This window comes from Ochotona curzoniae, unplaced genomic scaffold, assembly GCF_017591425.1.
Source record: "Ochotona curzoniae isolate NIBS_2020 unplaced genomic scaffold, NIBS_Ocur_1.0 scaffold_4505, whole genome shotgun sequence".
Lineage (NCBI taxonomy): Eukaryota > Metazoa > Chordata > Mammalia > Lagomorpha > Ochotonidae > Ochotona > Ochotona curzoniae.
Genome location: NW_024467118.1, coordinates 54,689,631 through 54,706,648, shown reverse-complemented (window position 1 = coordinate 54,706,648; position 17,018 = coordinate 54,689,631). Strand labels below are relative to the sequence as shown.

At 38.0% G+C, this 17,018-nt stretch overlaps 1 protein-coding gene and 1 long non-coding RNA gene across 4 annotated transcripts in view; one reads left to right on the top strand and one right to left on the bottom strand.

Annotated features, from left to right (window-relative positions):
- SGCZ (sarcoglycan zeta) overlaps nt 1–17,018 on the bottom strand; it is a 336,717-nt gene that overhangs the window by 15,304 nt on the left and 304,395 nt on the right. The gene's annotated exons all lie outside the window — the stretch shown is intronic.
- LOC121146544 lies at nt 6,346–16,929 on the top strand. Its single transcript, XR_005882228.1, has 6 exons — nt 6,346–6,370; nt 9,811–9,896; nt 14,910–14,997; nt 15,210–15,318; nt 16,212–16,335; nt 16,787–16,929. It is a non-coding gene; the product is annotated as an uncharacterized LOC121146544 (long non-coding RNA).

Genomic DNA, 17,018 nt, shown 5'->3' with positions numbered 1-17,018 from the left:
CAGCAAGGAACTTTGAACTCAAATCCTATGCTTGTATCTCTGTTTAACAGCGCAGCAGTGTTGGGCTATGCTCCTTTTGGAGGCATGGCAGAGATAGTCCCTTGGTGGCCAAGGCTGATGTTTAAGGAGACTGCACTCAAGGCTTAACAGATGCAGGATCTATTGTCATGGTGTTTGTCTCCAAGCTTACCCAACAATTAGTGGGATACAGATCTCTGCTCATGGTTGGGCAAGTCAAGATACCATATGTGAGAACCTGGCCAATGACAGGGACCTTCCATTTCTGAATGTGTTGGGGTTACTTGTACGGGCCTGGCATGACGTTCAACAGTCTTGTGCTTATTTTCCTGTTGTCCACAGTGTGGCAAGCCTTGCTGTGCACTGACTGTATTGGCTGAGCTTCAGCAGACAGATCCTTGATCACCTGGCCAGTGACGGTCTGGAGGCTCAGTCTGTGAGCACTGGCCTAGGCGTGGGGCCTGTGGGGCTCTGTTTATTATCTGCAATGAAATTCAGCATGGCAGGCATGGCTGAATTACATATTTAAGGCCCAGGCATAATTCTCTTTCCCTACCTCAGCTCTCTCCAGAGTATTGTCAATTTCGCCTTTCAAACAAATAATAAATGTAGTTTTAAAAATATATTTTAAGTCACAATACAAAAGTAACAGGAAGAAAAATAGAAAGTTACAATGCCACGAAGTTAAATAACATGCTGCTAGATATGATCGTCTCCATTACAAGGTTACTATACATCCCCTTAAATGAAAAGCCACAAAACAAAATCAGCTACAGGAAGAAAAAACAATCAGCAACACCATGAAGTTAAATAATATGCTAATGAATGATTAATGTATCACTGAAGAAATGAAAAAGAAAATCAAGACTTTCTTGAAGAAAATTATGCTATTGTATGATCTATGAGTCACTGAAGAATTTAGTGTTTCTATTTCTCTTCCTGTTGTTGATTTTGTACTGTGACTTTTCATTTAAGGAACTGTGTAACTGTGTAATGGAGACTATCATATCCAGATGTGAGGATGCAATACAGTATGAATGTCTACTTGCAGGTCAAAGATGGACTTCCAATCAAACTGTTTACTGTATCTTGACAATAGGATGTTAGACTCTTTGCTATCATCCATGCACACAATGATGGACCTACGACTGTGTATGAAGAAATATACTATAGTAATGATATAGGGGAACTCAGTGGGGAGGGAACAAGGGAGGAGGGCCTATGGAACTGTATCATAAAATAACAACAAAAAGAAGTAAAATTTAAATATATGTGTATATATATATATGAGAAAAGTATATGTGAAATGTTTCATAAAGACAAGAAATTTTAAATGAGTGCTTGGTATAAACTTGCTTTAATCAAAACAAATGTTACTGGAATATGAACTAAATGTATGGTCAATGAAACTTAACTGTATTCAAATAAATCATATTAATATGAGAAATGAATAATCACTAAGTAGTAATTTGTTGTAGGGAATCAATTTATTAAACAAATGAAGCATAGTAATTTGGCTATATATCAAAGAAAATAGTTATATTTTTTTACACTCAGCAAAAGTAATCTAGATTTATCTATTTAACCAACTAATTTTCAATAAAAATGGAAAAATTAGGAGTAACTTTTTAGTCACAATTTCTCATGCCAACATGAACAGATTTAATGGAGTATTTAGATAGAACTTTATTTTACTGGCAAGATAGTTCTTTTAGAAAATTGAAGTAAAGCAATTGAAGAAGACTGTCCGTTTTAGTGTTTGTTGGAATTGGAACTTTTTAAAAAAATTTTTTATAAAGTTTATATTTTTTGAACATTAATTTCATTGAAAGGCAGTTACAAGGAGAGCAGGAAAGACAAAAGAGAGGGGAAGGGAGACTTCTTCAGTGACCACAATGACTGGGGCTGAGCTGGGCTGTAGAAGCTTTTTCCTGATCTTCCACATGGTCAGAGCGGTCACAATAACTTGGGCCATCTCCCACTGCTTTCCCAGGCACATTTTTATCAGACAGCTGGATTGGAAGTAGAACAATTGGAACTCAAATCAGTGTCCATATGGATGCCAACAACAATGTAGGCAACAGCATTACTTAATACTCCACAAAACGAGTCGTTACTTTATTTTTCTTTACCAATACAAAGAGATTTCACATGCACAGATTAAAACGTAAGCACCTACACATGCATTCTTCCCTCTTCTTAATTTTTGTGACAACAGTTTTAAATTTCACAAAATCAAAATGCTTAAAGCTACATAAAGAATTATGTAAGTAAATAGTAGAATGAGTACCATTAAGTAGCAGTAGAGCAAAGGTTATAAAAATCCCAGGTCCTATGGAATTGTACCGTAGAATTCAAAATAAAAAAAAAATTTGAAAACACTATCACATACAACTTCAATCCCAAGATGTCATCTGCACTACATGCATTAAAATATTTCATACTTTCTGTGTTAGCCTAGAAAATATCAGAACATTTGATTCTGGCCCTTTCGGCATAATGATCTTTACTTCTATTTTATTGCCAAACAAGGGATTTCATTCTTCTCTATGGCTGAGTAGTATTTCATCACATACATGTGCCAGAAGTTCTTTATACAAGTATGAGTTGGACATCTAAAGTGCTTCCACATGTTACCATTACAAATTGAGGTTCCATTACCATGGGGATACAGGTAAAATTTTCATGTGCTCACTTCGTTTGCTTTGTGTATATTTTCAGGGGTAGAAGGGTTAGGTCATATAGCAGATTGAATGTTAGCTTTCTGAGGAATTGCCATAGTGTCTCCAACAATAGTCCACCAGTTTTACAGATTACACAAACAAGACACTGGAGTCTATGCTAATTTACATCCTCAAGAGTGCTTGTTATTTTCAGATATTTGGGGTGATAGTTACACTAAATGGGACAATATGAAACCTCACTGGCTACTTAACAATTCACACATTTTCATGTGTTTGCCATTTATATATATTTTTAAATTCCTGTTCATTTACTCTGTCAATTTATTAAATAGATTTTTTCTAATTTCTTGAACTCTTTATGGAATCTGGATATTACTCCTTTCTCAGTTGCATAATCTACAAATATTTTCTCTCATTTTACCAATGGTATCTGTTTAATGTTTCCTTTTGCTGTGCAGAAGCTTCTTACCTTAACGTTATCCCATTTGATCATTTTTGCTGTAGTTGCCTGTGCTTCTGAGGTCTTGTCCAAGAAATCTTTTCCTAATCCGTTTCTTTCAGAGTAATTTGAGGGCATCAGGTTGTAGGATCAAATGGTTGATCCATTTTGAATTGATCTTTGTAAGTCAGGATTCTTTTACTCATAATTCTGCAGATGATCTTCCCAGCACTGTTGAACAGGCTGTTCTTTCTCCTTGGATTCATTTCAGTTTGCTTGTCAAAAAATTAGTTGGCTGAAGAGGTGTGGAATAATTTCACAGATTTTCTGTCCCATTGATTTGCACATATTTTTTCTGTCATTTCAAGGCTTTTTACTTATTATTACAACTGTACTGTAGAATGACTTGAAGTCTGGTATTGTGATATTTTCTGTTTTATTTTCTGTTTTTCATAATTGCTTTAGCTATTCAGGGTGTCTTGTGTTTCCAAACTTTTTTTTTCTAGATATGAGAAGAATGTCAAAAATACTTTGGGATCACAGATAATCTATAAATTGCTTTCAGCAGTTTGAATATTTTGATATTAATTTTGCCAATCTACAAACATGGAAAATTTTTTTCAGATTTTTGGTGTCCTCTTGTAGTTCTTTGTTTTATTTATAATTTTCATTGCTAATCCCTTACATCTTTGGTTAAATTTAAGGTATTTTCTGAAGTTATTGTGACTGACTGAATTACAAATCCTTAGCTATAGAATCATTTGTGTATGCAAAGGATATGGATCTTGAGTGTGTTGATATGCTGCTACTTTATGGAACTTTGTTATGAGTACAATGGCCTCTTAGAAGACTCTTGTTTCCCCAATCTGGAGAATTACATCATGTGCAACCAGGGATAACTTGACTTCCTTTTCCAATTTGCATCCCTTTGTTTTTTTCTCCTTGATTAATTGCGCTGGCTAAAACTTCTAGGACAGTCTTGAATAGCAGTAGTGAGTCGGCTGCCATGTCTAGTCCTTGATCTTCATGTCAGAATGATCCTAACATACCCGATTTGCTGTAGATTTTAATCAGGGGAAGATGGTATATTTTATCCAATCTTTTATCTGCATCTATTGATAAAATGTCTTTATATTTCGACTTGTTAACATGTGTTACATTTATTAATTTACATAGATTGAACCATCCTCCCATAACAGGGACAAATACCACTTGGTCTGGGTAAATTATCTTTTTGATGTGTTATTTGATTCATTTTGCTAGTAATTTATGGAGGTTTTTGCACTTATGTTCATCAGGGATATTGGTTTATAATTCTCCTTGTTGTATCATTTTCTGGTTTGGAAATTAATGTGATGCTGGCCTTATAAAAGCAGTAGAGAAGATCCCCTCTCTTTTAATTGTATTAAATAGTTGGCAAAGAATTGAATTAATTCTTCCTGAAAAGTTTGATAGAATTCAACAGTGAAGCCACCTGAGCCTGCGTTTTTCTTTATGGGCAAAGTCTTTATTATCGCTTCAGTTTCCATTGTGGTGACTGTCTAATTAGGTTTTCTGTTATCATGGAACACTTTAAGTAGACTGTGTCCTAAAATCTATCCATTCTTTTTAGATTTTCCAGTGTGTTGCCATCAGCTCTTCCACACAATCCCCATGATTTCTAGATATGTCTGTGATGTGTATTATTTTATCTCCTTTTTCATGTCAGCTTTTACTTTCTGGGTCTTTTACATTCCTTTAAGAAATTATATCAACATATGGCATATATAAAATAATAATCACAAAGAACAGAAAAAGCAAAGGGAAAACAAACAAGAGAAAAAATCCTGTTCTTCATGAGTGTAAACATAGGCTTTATACACTAATCACATCTGAGAGTATCACTCACACACACTTATACAGAATATCTTTTGCACCATATACATTAGGTATCATAGATTAGGGAAACATGACATATGTTTTCAAAACTGATTTATTTCATGAAGCATTGTGTAACTTCCAGTTACACACCCTTGACTGAAAAAGGCAAGATGTCACTCTAGTATATGGGTGAGTGTTACTGTACAGTGCGTAGGTACCACATTTTCCTTATCTAGTCATCTGTTGGTGGAATGTGGATTGATTACATTTCTTAGCTATTGTGAATTGAGCTGTTATAAAAATGGGGTAAAGATCAGTTTTTCATATACCAATTTCATTTCACTAGTATAAATTTCTGGGAGTTGGTTGGTTGGGTCATGTGGCAGAATTATTTCCAGATCTTGGTGAAGTCTCCATTTACACAAGTTGACATTGCCACCAGTAGTGGATTTATAGTACTTTTCTCCTCACAACCAAAGAGCATTTATTTGTTCCTTTGATTTTTACATGATAGCCATTCTAACAGGAGTGAGGAGAAAAGTTAGTATGGTTTTGATGTGCATTTCCCTGATGACTAATGAGTCTGAGCATTTTTATTTTTTTGTTTTTCAGAAAAGATTTATTTTTACTGCAAAGTCAGATATACAGAGAGGAGGAGAGACACAGAGGAAGATCTTTCATCCATTGATTCACTCCCAACGTGGCTGCAATGGCCAGAGCTGAGCCGATCTGAAGCCTGGAGCAGCCTCTGGGTCTCCCACGCACATACAGGGTCTCAAGGCTGTGGGCCATCCTTGACTGCTTTCCCAGGCCACAAGCAGGGAGCAGTATGGGAAGCAGAGCTGCCTGGATTAGAACTGGCATCCATATTTGATCCCGGTGTGCGCAAGGTGAGGACTTTATCCACTAGGTTACTGAATCGGGCCCTGATCATTTTTTGATATGGCTATTGCTCATTTGAATTTAACCCTTTGAGAAATGCCTGTTCATATCTTTTGCCCATTGATAACTGGGCTCTATATTTTGTTGCAGTGAAATTCCATTAGCTCTTTATAGATACTAGTAATTCATCCTGTCAATTGATTTAAATTTTTTAAAAGATTTATTTATTTATTGGAAAGTCAGATATACAGAGAGGAGGAATGACAGAGATCTTCCATCCGATGATTGACTCTTTAAGTGGCCACAACGGCCAATGCTTTGCCAATCCGAAGCCAGGATCCAGGAACTTCTTCCAGGTCTCCCACACAGATGCAGGGTCCCAAAGCTGTCCTTGACTGCTTTCCAAGGCCACAAGCAGAGAGCTGGATGGGAAGTAGAGCTGCTGGGATTAGAACCGGTGCCCATATGGGATCCGTGTGCATTCAAGGTGAGGACTGTAGCTGCTAGGCCATGCCGCCAGCCCCTGATTTAAGTTTTTAACATGAGAGGATGTTGTATCACATGCTTTTTCTGATGCTATTGAGATAAACGGGAGATTTAATCTTCAGGTTGTTAGTATGGTGTATCACTTTTATTGATTTGCATAGATTGAGCCACCTCCACATACCAATGTTATATCCCACTTGATCCAGGTGACTGATGTTTCTGAAAATATTGGAAGAACTCAGAAGCTGTATAGCCATTCAGTCTTACGCTTATATGTTGGAAATGTCTTTAGCATTGATTCAATCTCCATCTTTGTGATTGGTCTCTAGATTTTCTGTGTCTTCATGAATCATTTCTTTGCAGATGGTAAAAGTTTAGAAATCTATCCATTTTTTCTAGATTTTCCAATTTGTGGCAGATGGATTTTGTATTTTCTGATAATTTTTTGTATCTGTAGTGTCTATGCTTGTATCTTTCTTTTCACCTCTTTGTATTGATATCTATCTTCTCCCTGTTCTTTGATTAGTTGATTTAATCTATTGATTTTGTTTTCCACAACTGCCGGGATTAGACCCGGTGCCCATATAGGATCCAGGATCATTGAACTCATGGTTCCAGTTTTGCATATTCTTTAGTTATAATTCCATTAACTTTGTGTTTGATTTGTTTTTATTTTTCTAGATCTTTGAGATGTATTAGTGATTTGATGCCTTTCTAATTTGTTGACATAGGTACTAATTGCTATCTACTTCCCTCTTAACATTTTTTTTTTGCTATATGCCATATGTTTTGATCTTTGTGCTGTCTTCTTCATTCATTTCCATAAAGTTTTTTATTTCTTCCATAACCAGTATTCGCTCAGTAGCATGTAGTTCAGCCTCCATGTATTTGCATATTTCCTACAGTTTTTTGAGTTGCTGATTTCCAGTTTTAGTTCATGGTGGTGAGGAAAGATACATGATATGAATTCAATTGTTTTCAATTTTTTGTGGCTTGCTGTATGGCCTGGCATGTGGTCTATCCTATAGTGTTGTATAAACTATTCAACAGACTACTATGGAATGCATTTCTTTAGTTTTTATAACACTTTTTGTGTTAAGTCACTTGAATATTGGTGGAGGGGTTGCTGTACATGCCACCCCTGTCAGGCTACTTGCTCTAACTCAGTGAAGGTCATGGGTTTCTTCTATGGACAGAATCTCCTATTCTCATGCATCTATGTACAAATAGGCATATGCAATGGTGTGTGCAGCCTTGTGGCTATGTGCCCTCAAAATGGCAGCCTCTCACTTCTGGAATGGTCCACTCTGTGGGAAAGTGGAAGAAAGAAGTATATCCCATCTTCAAGGTCACCCAACCGGATTTCCCCCTAAATCTTGTGCCTATTCATTCTGGACTGTGTCAGGAGAGTTGACTCCAGGCAATGGTTCCAGTACTGTGACCACACACTGTGTGTCCAGTCTCTTTCAAGACCCACTGTGTGGTAACTGTTCCTTGAAGTGGTGTTGGGCTGTGGCTCATGCTGGACACTGCTTAACCCATGCATCTGACTGCCTGCAGTGCTCCTGAGCTCTGTCCTGTCCCATGGACCTTCTGCTGTTTTCCTTCACTTCCTTGCACAGTCCTGCCTTTATTTTGTGCAGATGAACAGATGCACATGGCAGGGCACCTACAATGTTCACAAAAAGGGCCATCCTTCCCTTTCTTAGCTGCTTGGGCCAATGGTGTATCTATTCTGATTATTTAAACAATGAGTTCTTCCATTTACTGTTTTTTTTTTTTTTGGTTCAATTTTATTTCTTGAATTTATTTCTTCCTAGTGAACAGGGTTTGGTTTGCTGTTTTTTTTTTTAAGTTCTTGGAATACATTGCTTTATCATTCATTTGGTACCTTCCTAATTTCATGACGCAGGAAACAATTGCTATGAACTTTCTTCTTAACACTATTTATGTTATAACCCCTACATTTTTATATGCTGTGTTATATTCCCAATTTTTATTTCCCTTTTGATTTCTTCCATGACCCACTGCTCTTTCAGCAGTGTGTTCAGTCTGTGTGTTTGCACATTAAAGTTCAAGTCATTGATTTCCTGCTTCATTCCATAGATTTAAAAGATAAATGGAATTATTTTAGTTTTTTGAGGTTTGCTATTTTGACCTGGCATAGGATCTATCAAAATGTATGATCCATGTGCTGATAAAAAGAATGTGGTCTGCAACTATGAGACAAAATATTCTTTACATAAAAATTAGATCCGTTTGATCCATAGTATAGATTCGTTTTGTTTCTTTGGTTTTTCTGTCTAATTGATCTGTTAATTTATGAAAGAGGGGTGTAGATGTACTGGTGTCTGCCTCTCTTTAATCATGCTACATTGTCACATGCCCAGGCATTGTGCAAGTATACATTTCCTATGGTTACATCTTCTTGTTGAGTTGATACCTTAGTTATTATATAATGCCATTTCTCATTTTTTATCTTGTGTTTGATTCTATTTTGTTTGATAACAGAATGGCTATGCCTATGCATTTTCATTTCAGTTGGCATGAAAGATCTTCTTCGATCCTTTCACTTTCAGTCTGTTTGTATCTTTGTTGTCAAGGTGGTGTTTCTTATAGGCAGCAAATAGTCCAAATCTTTTGGTTTCAAAGTTTAGACCATTTGTATTCAAGGTTATTACTGAAAGGGAACAATGTAGTCTTACCTTTCAACATAAAGGTCATCATTGTTTGCTTTGGCTACATTTTGTACTTTCACTAGGACATTTTCTACCTTCATGTCCTGTAATTGCAGTGCTTATCATGACTTTGTTTCTATGTGAAGCACATCTTTAAGCAACATTCTAAGAATGAATGGATGGGTGGAGTCATTCTCTAAATTTGCTTGCTTTGGAATATATTTCTTTTTCATGCATAAATACGCTCTTTGCTGAGTGCATTATTCTGGGTTGTCATTTCCTTTCTTTCGGGGCTTGATCTGTATCTCTCTATTCCCCCATAGCCTGTTGAGTTTCTCATGAAAAACGATCAGTTAGCCTAACGGGAAATCCTCTGAAGGTAACCTGTCAATCCTCTAATGCACATTTTAGAATCTTTTCTTTGTTATATTGTTGAATATTTTGTGGTGAATATAATTCCTAATCCTGTACTTTTTCTTCCTGGGTGTACTCTTATTTCCTCCACATTAGGAAAATTTTCTCCTATTATTTTACTAAATTGAACTTCTAATCCATTCTCCCTTTCCATGCCTTCAGAAACTCCTAGGTTACACATGTTTGGTTGCTTGATACTTCTATATATATTTTGAACATTATTTCCAGTGTTTCTATCATTTATTTTTGTCTCACAGATATCTCCCAGGATTTTTTTTTTTTTCTGATTTGGATATTGAGCTTTGTATTTAGCATACGCAGTCTTAATTTCTTTATTTTTTTTTCCTAGTGCTTACTCTGCTGCTGGAAGCACTTGCTCCCCTCGCCCTTCTTCACTCCTGTCACTCTGCAATCCTGTGGGCACCTAAGACCCAGGTGATGCCCCTCTGTCCTTACCGCCTAGCTCCAAGCCTGCCACATATTCCTCAGTTCAGACACCCTTCCTATATTGTGTTCCTGAGAACCACTTGCTCCTCACCCCCTGCTAAGGGCAGGCACTTCCCTGTGTTAGCAACTCACCAAGGTTCGCTCCCCGAATTTTACTCCAGTAGCCCGGGGCGGGAATCTTAATTTCTAAAATGTGTCTGATTTCTCTTCAAAATCTCTTGACAAAAGTTGTAATCCATATCCTGTATAGATTCGTTTTTCTCCATAATTTGTGTACTTCTGAGCAATGTTTGGTCATTTTTCCTACATATTTTCAAGCATCTCACCCATCTCTGGATCTTCATATTATAATCTTGAAGAGTTGTTCTGCTCCTATTAAACATCTAATAATGTTTTCCTCATTTAGGTTTGTTGTATCTCTGCATTTATTTTGATGTATTTGTGGAAGCACTAGGCTTTCTCTCCTGATGCTCTTTGTCTTTGAAGTAGGCTCTTGTGACTTGGTAGAATGACTGTTCCTTTAGAAATATCTAGATGCTTGTGCTGGGTGGGGCTAGCCTATTCTGGTCAGTGTTGCAGGGTGGGTTGAGGGTCCAGGGTGACAACCGAGCAGCTACGTGTTGGAGATTGACTTAGGCCTGTGAGACCCTACTCCATGGAGAGCAGAGGCTTTGCCAAGTCTAGTACCTGAGAGTGCTCCACGTTGGCTCTTTGTGCCCTCAAAGTCTACAGTAAAGTGTGAGTGTGTGCATGCCTCATAATTTTATATGAGTATGCATTCCCCTGCCAATCTACTAGCCCAGACTCAAAATCAGTGGGGAATACAGATTTGTCCTTTTGATTAAAAACCAGCTAGTCGCAGGCACCTGTGCACACATAAGCAGGCACTGCATTTGTGGCAACCTATGTTGATGTTAAGAGGGCAGTCTCTCTCACCTCGTCTAGGCAGCCTTCAAAATAATGGTATCTTTGCTCTAGTCTGAGCGGTTCTGTGAGGAAATGGGAAAAAAGAAGCGTGTTCCTCTTCAGAATAATATGGGACCATCTGCTCCTATCTCTGGCTCTAATGTGAACTTGGAGTCAGTGTGGTCTGCAAAATCACCAGTGAGTCTGGCTACAGTGGTCTACTCCAAACTTGCTTTATCAGGATGTACTCTCCTCCACTGCCCAAATTGCTTCTATATGATTGCAGTGTCCATGCTTCTTCATGGTGTCTCTCCTTTTTCTGTCCTGAGTTACCACGCAAAATTATCTCCAGTTATCCCCTGGCATCCATTTCCTCTGTATTGTTTCCACTAACTTTTCTTGTCAAAATCAGGATTTTTTTCCCTAATCTGCTTCTTGAAATCCCTGTGAGTTGATTTTTGTATAAAGTATAAGGTAGTGTTACTATTTGATAGTTCTGCCTCTGGAATCCAGTATCCCCAACATGATTTATAATGGAGAAATTCTTTTCTCCAAGGATTGATTTTAGCTCATTTGAAATGTTAGTTGGTTTTAGATGGCTATATTAATTTATGGGGTTCGTATGCTGCTCTGTGTCCACATGACTAACAGTACTTTAGTAAGTCTTAAAATGGTGTGGATAATATCATGAAATCTGTTTTCATTATTTAATATTGCTTTGGATGTTTGCCATCTATTTTCATATGAAATTTCTAGATTATTTTTTTTCTAGGATTCAGAGGAATGTCTTTGGTGTTTTGGTTGGGATCACAGTAGTCTGTAATTGCTTTGGGTGGTTTGAATATTTTGATGATGTTTTACAGTCCCCAAACATGTAAAAAAAAATTTTTTTCCAGTTTGTCTTCTATTTTGTTACTTAATGTTTCATAATACCCCTTCCCAGGCAAGTGTTTTAATGAATGGGACACTTATTGACAATATTAAAAGAAATATTATTACATAAAAGTATCACTTTATGTTAACAGAATTTTTTCCCCATTGGCAACAGTATACATCCTAGTGTCTTGCATGGCCCACAGGGTCTTTGGTGAACATGCTTATACTCAGTCCAGTGGATTTCCCTGACGATGTGTAGAAGCAGAGATCTACAGAGGGTAGGGAACTGCAGAGGCTATGAGGCTGGGGACCCTGTTGAGCAAGCATTCCTGTGTCCCTGTACCTACAACTCAAATCTTGAGGGGAATGACAGATCAGTACGTGGGCAGCTTTCTATCACAGTGCTTGTCAAAGTTCAGCTGCACAGGAGCCTCATCGTGTTCATCAGGTTTCCCAGTTTGGGAATCTAATGCGCAGAGGGTTTTATAGTATAGCTCATGGTTTGAGTTCTTGTAACCATCCAGATGTGCTGTGTTCAGCTGCTGCTACTTTTACTGTTCTCCTCTGAGCTTTGCAAAGCGATGGTGCAGCGTCTTGGTGAATTCATATCACCCATGTCTTATTCTACTTCCCCATCTGACTTTGACTCCTTCTCTTCCTCCACTACCTTTACTTCAGACTGTTTGGTGTTCTTTTACCAAACATCTACATCTAATGGTATATAGATGTGAGAAGTGAATTATATCTAAATTGCGAATTATTTCATTAGAAGTCCTTTGAGATTATTCCATTGACATAAGAGAGCTGATGATACTTAGCCTCACTGTTGCAAACACTTTGATGCTGAACCCCTGGAGCACAGTACTATGCAGAACTAAAAGTGGACTGTACTGCCTTTCTGTAGGCATACTACGTTACTTCAGGTCCAAGCTACTGTTTGATGATAATATTGCCAGTACTTTGCATATATTCTATGAGACTAGCACAAACAGGCAGATTTCAATGCTGATACCTCCCATGCCATCTGATTGTGAAAGCCTAAATGGTCACAGAACCTGCTGGATACACTGATTGACTGTTCATCCTGGACAGTGAATGAGCAGGAGCCTATTTTTCAGTTGGGAAATCATGTCAAGACAGTTTCCAGAATTACAATCTATAATTTCATTGTGGAGATATTTCACATCCTTGGTTAAATTGTTCATAAGTATTCAAATTCTTTTTTATAGGTGTTGTGATGTATCTGCTCTTCCATAGTGTATATCATTGTAATATCTCCTCTTTCATATCTGATTTAATTTGTTTTTTAATTTTTTTTTTTTTTTTTTTGTAAAATCAGGTATACAAAGAGAGAGAGAGGAAGATTTGTCCACTGGCTCACTCCCCAAGTGGTCATAGGGGCTGTAGATGAGCCAATCCGAAGCCAGGAGCCTCTTCCAGGTCTCCCATGTGGGTGCAGGGTCCCAAGGCTTTGGGCCGTCCTTGACAGCTTTCCCAGGCCGTAAACAAGGAGCGGGATGGGAAGAGGAGCAACCGAGACAATCATATGAGCTTCTGGTGTGTGCAAGATGAGGACGTTAGCCACAAGGCTACTGCCCTGGGCCCAGTTTGAATTTTTATTGGCAAGGCGGATATAGAGGAGACAGAGAGAGAAAAATCTTCTGTCCAATGGTTCAATCCAATCCAAATGCAGGAGCCAGGAGCTTTTCTGGGTCTCCCACACACAGGTGCAGAGTCCCAAGGCTTTGTGCTGTCGTCAACTGTTTTCCCTGGCCACAAGCAGGGAGCTGGATGGGAAGTGGGGCTGCCAGGATCAGAACCGGCGCCAATATGGGATCCCGGTGCATACCGGTGAGGACTTTAACCACTATGCTATTGTGCTGGGCCCCCCAGTTTGAATTATTTTAAAATCTTCTCGAGGTTGGTCCAAAGGTTTAACAGTTTTATTCATTTTGCAAATAAAAGAAAAAAATAGCTACATTAATATATTTTTTATAATATACAGCATTTATTCCATTTTGTTCTTTTTATCATTGATTTTCTCTTATTAATTTGGGGTTAGGTTTGTTGTTTTCAAGAGATGCATTGTAAAATCACTTGTGGAATATGTTTCTAATATTTTGATGCAGGCACTGATTGCTATGAACTTTCCTAACATTGCTTTTGTGGTTTCCCATAAGTTTGGGCATGTTGTATTTTCATTTTCTTTCACTTGAAGGAACTGTTTTATATCCCTTTTGATTTCTTCTATGATGATTTTATCTATTGTCATCCAGGAGTATATATAATTTAATATTGATGTGTTTGTAGAGTTTTTATAATTTATATTTCTAATTTGCACCTTAATCCCATTGTTATTGGAAATGATGGATCATATAATTTTGGTGGTTTTTTTTTGGATTGGTTGAAATTTGTTTTATGTATTAATATATAATTTACCCTAGAGAATGTTTTATATCTAGATGAAAATAATGTGATTCTACAGTTGTAGGATGAAGTTTCTAGAGATATCAATTAGATACATTTGGTCCATAGTGTGGATTAGCTGTTTGTTGATTTTTGTACACTGGTCTTTTAATTGGTGCAAATATTGTCTTGAAGAACATGGTTACTATAATAGACTTTGTTTCCCTTTAGATTAACATTTTCTATTAAATACCCAGGTGCTCTGACATTGGTTAAATACACCTCTACTGTAGCCTTAAGAATGACTTGGTTCAGGGCCAGGTGCGATAGTCTAGCAGCTAAAGTCCTCACCTTGTACGCTCTGGGATCCCATATGGGCACTGGTTCTAATCCCAGCGGCCCTCCCTTCCATCCAGCTCCCTCCCTGTGGCCTGGGAAAGCAGTCGAGGATGGACCAAACCTTGGGACCCTGCACCCACATGGGTGACCCGGAAGAGCTCCTGGCTCCCAGCTTCGCATTGGTGCAGTATATCTTCCTCGGTCTCTCCTGTGTAGACCTAGTTCTGCCATTTTCCCATAAATATTATTCGTTTTGAATATTCTTTATTGGTTTCTGCTTTCACATTCTTTAATGAAGGTTATTTTTTTAAAAAATTTATTTTTAATAAATCTGTAAGTATCATTTTTAAGACAGGCCAGATGACAAATGCTATATATTTTGCTCATTTGGAGATGTCCCTTATTTCATTTTCATTTATAAAGAAGAGTTTCATTGAGTAAAGTTATTCTGACAATTTGTTGTTTCTCTTTTAGGACATGAAGCATATCACTCCATTTTTTTCTTGACTTACTGAGCTTCTGTAGAGAGATCTGCACAATTATAACTGGAGCTCCTTTACAGGTAATCTGACCTTTCTAAGTTGCATATTTTAGAATACTGGTTTTACTTTTGAAAATTTGGATATAGTGTGTAATGGTGAATATATTTTCTAATCATGCTATACTGTGTTTAACATATTTGATGGATGTACAAATTTTTCTACAAAATGGGAGATTCGTGCTGTTATTAAATTTGTAAAGATAAGATTTATTTTTGATTGGCTTATTTTACAGAGAGAAGGAGAGGCAGAGAAAAATCTTCCATCATTTGGTCTACTCCCCAGATATCTTCAGTAGCCAGAGATGGACAGATCCAGAACTGGGAGCCTGAAGCTTCCTCTAGGTGAGTGCAGGAGCCCAAGTACTCAAGTTCCATTGTGTGGCCATCCTTCACTTCTTTCCCAGGCCAAAACCAGAGAGTTGTTGTCCTGGTTGCTCCACTTGCAGTACATCTGGCACCCATATGCGATGCTGGTGCAACAGTGTGCTCTGCCACCAGACCAGCCCCACTGGGCAAGTGTTCTAAGCCCCTACTTTCCCCTATACTTTCAGGAACTTCTAAAAAATATATTGGGTTCTGTGTGATACCACTTTTAACCCAAACACCTTTTTCAGCTTTTCTGTTTTTATTTTCTCTTGTATTACTGACACATTTCAAAACACTTGTCTTCTAGTTCAGCTTGCTTTCTTTTGCCTCAGTAAATCTGCTAAGGCTTAGACATATTGAACTCCTCTTTTCTAATATTTTGTTATTTTTCTTCAGATATCTCTTTGTAGAATTTCTCATCTATGTTATTCATGAGTTTATATCTTGTAACTGCTTCTGGTGTTGTTCAGTAATGCTACAAGCATCCTTATAAATTGCTTCTCAGGCATTTTTTCAATCTCTTAATCATCACAGCTTTAATATCAATGCAATATTGTATTCTGTTTGAGGGGTTATATTGCCTTTGTTCATATTTCTTGTTTTTCTATATTGATTTTTTTTATGCATTTGAGGAATCAACTATTGCTATTTCCTCTGAAATCTTTTTTTGTGGGAGATGTACCTCCAGCAGTTTGGGTGAATTCTGTAGTTTCCATAAGAGATACAGAGGTGTGGCTTGGGTGGGTCCAGGGAGCAAGAGTCCCGAGTGACACCCAATGTTGGTGTGGTAGATAATCATCTATGGTCTAGACAGATGAATGTTGATGCTGGCTGGCCCGATGATAACTTCACCTCTTCTCTGTGGCAAGGTTAGCAGCTAATTCACTGTCTACAGTGAACTGACAATGTCAGCGAACCCCAATCACACACAGCTTTGACGAGTTCCATTGTGTGGCCTCCAAGCTCTCAGCCCCAAGCTACCAGTCACATCAGGTAAGTTTCCAGGAACCCAGTTCCACCTATGACTAACTCCCACAGCCACAAGGTGTGTAGCGTTTGCTCTCTGTTTTGTCTAATCTCTGCAGTGAGAGGTTTGTCATTCTCCAAGTTAGGGCAGTGATGAGTTGGAGCTCCACCTCAGTAAACTGAGTCTCACTTAGGGGAGAAAAGGGAAGAAATGTGGGTTCAATGGGTATGTGTTCCTCTCTGACAGTGAGTGGGGACAGCGAACTTCTCAGACATTTAGAACTCCTGGTGATGTGCAGCACAGTATACTCCTCTTCATTTGGAAGACAGATTTACAGAGAGATGTTCTTCCCTCTGCTGGTTCACTCCCCAGAAGGCTGCAATGAGTAGAGCTAAGCTGAGTCTGGGGGCTGGAAGTTTCATCCAGGTCTCCCATGTGGGTGCATAAGCCCTGGGTCATCTTGCATTTCTCTTCTAGGACATGAGAGGAAAGTGGGTCAGAAGCAGAGCAGCCAGGAAACCCAGGAAATCAACCTCTGAGACACTTGCACCACAGGGTAGGTGATTGGCCTGCTGCTGTGCAGTGCCAGCCTCTAAAAGTACAGTTACTTTGTCTGGGAAGATGGCATTTTTTTTTAGATTTTTATTTATTTATTTGAAAGTAAGATATACATAGAGGAAGAGAGACAGAGAGGATGATCTTCCATCTG